Source organism: Mastomys coucha, chromosome X, assembly GCF_008632895.1.
Source record: "Mastomys coucha isolate ucsf_1 chromosome X, UCSF_Mcou_1, whole genome shotgun sequence".
Taxonomy (NCBI): domain Eukaryota; kingdom Metazoa; phylum Chordata; class Mammalia; order Rodentia; family Muridae; genus Mastomys; species Mastomys coucha.
In genome coordinates this window covers 147,543,018-147,547,456 of record NC_045030.1, presented here as the reverse complement: position 1 = coordinate 147,547,456, position 4,439 = coordinate 147,543,018, and positions in this window count along the sequence as shown.

Here is a 4,439-nt window from a genome sequence, read left to right as displayed (position 1 = left end):
TCTGGCTATTATAAATAAGGCTGCTATGAACATGGTGGAGCATGTGTCCTTACTACATGTTGCAGCATGTTCTGGGTATATGCCCAGGGTGGTATAGCTGGGTCCTCTGGTAGAATTATGTTCAATTTCCGAAGGAAAGAGGAAAACTCCTTCATTGTTAGTGGGATTGTAAGCTGGTACAACCACTCTGGAAATCAGTTTGGCAGTTCCTCCGGAACCAAAGTGTGTGTACTTTGTTCCTTCTTAAAGGGGGGAACAAAATACCCATGGAAGGAGTTGCAGAAAGTAACTATGGAGCAGAGACTAAATGAAGGACAATTCAGAGACTGCTCCACCTTGGAATCATTACCATATTCAGTCATCAAATTGAGACACTATTGTGGATGCCAGCAAGTTCTGGAAGCCAGGAGGCTGATATAGCTGTCCCCTGAGAGGCTCTGACAGTGCCCGACTAAAACAGAAGTAGAGGCTCACAGCCATCCATTGGACTGAGTACAGGGTTCCAAATGAAAGAACCCAAGGAGCTGAGGAGTTTGGAGCCCCTTAGGATGAACAACAATATGAACTAACCAGCACCCTCAGAGCTCCCAGGGACTAAAACACCAACCAAAGAGTACACATTGTGGGAGTAGTGGCTCCAGCAGCATATGTATTGCAGAGGATGGCCAAGTTGGTCATCAATGGGAGGAGAGGCCCTTGGCCCTGCTGGGGTTCTATGCCTAAGTGTAGAGGAATGTCAGGGCCAGTAAGCATGAGAAGGTGGGGTGGTGAGCAGGGAGAGGTGGGAGGGATAAGGGGTTTATTTTAGTTTTTTTTTTATTTTTTTTCTTTTTTTTTGGAGGGGAACCTGGGGAAGAAGATATTGTTAAGAAAGAAAACATCTAATGAAAATGCATAAAAATGAAAATATATTTTAAAAATACTTTCTTACAGTTATCTCTCTATGTGTGCATGCATTTGTGTATTTATTTCTTTATTATCTTTCTTTATTGTGTTTGTGTGTGCACACAGGAACATGAGCACAGGCAAATGCATGGCATAACTAGTATGTGGAGGTGACAGGAGAAATTTCAAGTGTTGCATATATGTAGCAGATGTATAGCTTGGTCTTCATGCAGGTCCCCTAACAACTTGAATGGGGACTGTCCCTAAAGCTGTTGCCTGTCTGCCTGTGGATCTCAGTCCCCTAACTTTGCTGCCTGATACCCAGGGGAAGGTGGGGAAAGGGGGGAGGATTTTGGGAGAGGGTAGCTGGGGTGGAGGCAGTGAGCAGTTTGTAAAGTGAATATTTTTTAAAGGCAAAAGGAAAATAAATTCCTTATTGGTTCTTCCCTTCTATTATTTCGGTTCCTGTGATCCAACTTAAATCATCAAGGTCAAAGACATTACATGCTGTGCTATTTCCCTAAAACCCATTTTTAGAAATTGTAATTTGTCATTCTAGTGGATGCCTTCTCTTATTGTTATAAAATCCCACTACTTCAGATAATAAAATAAAAGTGTGGGGGATAGATGTGACCAAGTCAGCGGGATCAAGGACACCACAAGGAAACCCACAGAGTCAATTAACCTTAGGACATAGGGCCTCACAGATCCTGGAACACCAACCAGGAAGCATGTAATAGCTGGGACTAGGCATCCTAAATATTTGTAGCAAATGTGCAGCTTGGAGTCATATGAGTCATTTAACAAGTGGAGTGGTTTGTGTCAGTCTCTGTTCTCTAACATTGGATCCCCTTACCAACTAACTGAGCAGCATGGTTGGACTTCATTGGAAGAGGATATGTTCCCAAACGGGAGCTCCCCTTTTCCTCAGGGAAGGGGCAGCATCAATGGGGGTAGGTTTGTGAGGGTGGTACTGAGAGGAGAAGAAGGCTGGGGATTATAATCACAATGTAAAATGGATTAAAATGTAAATAAATAATACTAAAGTAATTATATACTACCACTAAGTTTAAGTTCATTTGTGTCTTTAACTTCTGTGATATGTACCTATATACATAAGTGTTTCTGAATTTCCTTCATATATGTTTAAGAATACAACCACCTTTATTTATATCTTGTTCTTAGTCTCTGTTTGAAACATATTTGATTAGGCATCAAATTAGTGATACAGTCAAATGCTTGGGTGTGAGTATCTGCATCTGTCTCAGCTGCTATTAGAGCCTCTCAGAGGACAGCCATGCTAGCCTCCTGTCTGCAAGTACAACATAGTATCAGTAATAGTTATACTATTACTGATTTGGTAACCATCCATGGTATGAATCCCAAATTGGGCTGGTAATTTGTCAGTCTTTCCTTCAGAATCTGTTTCATTTTAATCCCTGCATTTCCTTTAGACAAAAGCAATTCTGGGTTGAAAGTTTTCTAGGTGGGTTATCTCATCTGACTATGGAGGTTGTCTCTTCAGATTTGAGCCATGAGCCAAAGATCATACAGGGTCTGGTACAAGGCCCCTGGCACATATGTAGCAGAGGGTGCCTTGTTTGGCCTAGGATTAGGAGGATGTACCTAGTCCTGTAGAGATATGATGCCACAGGGTAGGGGGATATCCAGGGAGGCATCCTCTCAGAGACAAAAGGGAGAGGCATAGGGGAAGAACTCTATGAGACAGGACTGGGAGGGGAGCATAATTTGGGATTAAAATAAATAAAATAATTAATAAAATAGTGACACCTTCTCTTTTGCTGGTCCCATTTGGTTGTAATATATTTTTTATACTTATATTTATAGAGCTGTCTATGTTAGAGTAAAAGTCAAGTTTCCTGTAGACAAGAGAAAGATAGATTTTTATTTTTAGTCTTATTTTGTGTTTCTGTATTTATAATGCCATTTGTTTTGTTTCTTATTCCCTTGGTTCTGTTTATTCCAGTCTTCCAATTAAGTACTGCTTGAAATATTTCCCATAGGGATGGTGTGATGGAGTTGTATAATATTAGAATGTTTATATCATGGAACATTTTTGTTTCTCCTTCAAATACAGCACATAGTTTTGCTGTTTACAGGTCTCTAGATCAGCATTCATTGTTTTTTAATTTTTGAAGTAAAGGATTTCATTTCCATTGATATATAAGCTTATATTGTGATGAGATTTTTATTCATATGTAAATTATGGATTTCCCTTAAGCATTCAATCTCTTTCATGGTTCTGTATATTTATTGTTTGTATTACTATATATCATGAGTAATTTCCTTTCTACTTCTATTTCATATGCTTTGTGAATGATGAAGTCAACAATGGAGTAAGTGTTGTTCTTCAGGAGAGAAAGCCATTGACAACCAGTATCTGATATTTGCAAACAGACCTGTGACTGGAAACTAGGTTTTCCTAGGGAAAAACAAAATATCACTTTTCTACTTAAGATATATAGCTTTAAAATTACTCCTAATGACTATACCAATAGTCTGGTTTCTCACTCACTATCATCAGAGAAGATTCTCTTGTAGTAGATAGAAACTAATATAAAGACCTACAACTGGAAAATGTGCCAAAAATGTGAGACTATGTAACACTCAACCTTAAATCACATTTCTTCATCAAACCACTTTCCAGAGGACTTTAGTGGCTGTGGGAAAGAAGAGGCTGAAAAATAGTAAGAGCCAGAGATGTTAGACAACATCAAAGAAACAATGCATTCAAAATAAAGCAGGAGTGATGCATATATGATCTCACAAAAACTGTGTGAGAATGAATAGGATAAACATGGGTCCAATGTGCAGAGTATACCAATATTGATAGTGTGAAATGTTAAACAACTACCATCCCTAATTGAAAAAAAAAACTGTCTCCAAATGACAGCTGCCTAGAAATGATAAATCACTCTTGTCTAAAGGAGTCACATGGGGTATACAAATAACACTGAAGTATAGCATCTTTGTTCAGCAGAAATCAAAGTCAATGCTATTTTTGAAGGAGTTTTCCTTTTTGCTTCTTTTGTTTGTATATTATGGCTTCTGATCTTGTGTTTTTAAGTGTTTATGGCTTTGTGTGTGTGCGTGTGTGTGCATGTGTCTGTTGTCTTTCTTATGCTTTAGGGGATTGGTTTTTTTTGTTTTTCATTTTGGTTTGTTTGCTTTTTCTTTTAATTTTCCATTTGCTTGCAAAACAAACAAATAATGAAGGCATTTTTGTTTGTTTCTAGTGATTTTGTGGTTTGCTTTGTTTTGTTTTTAAATTCTGGTTCGTGTTCTTCAAAAAGAGACAAATAATGAAGGCATGAAGTTATATGTGTGGAGTGGCAAAGAGGAGCTGTCAGAAGATAGGGAAGAATAAAGTATATCCAGAATTTACACCATGAATTTTTCAATAATACAAAGACAAAAGAAACCCATTCCAGCCAGGCGGTGGTGGCGCAAGCCTTTAATCCCAGCACTTGGGACGCAGAGACAGGTGGATTTCTGAGTTCAAGGGCAGCCTGGGCTACAGCGTGAGTTCCAGG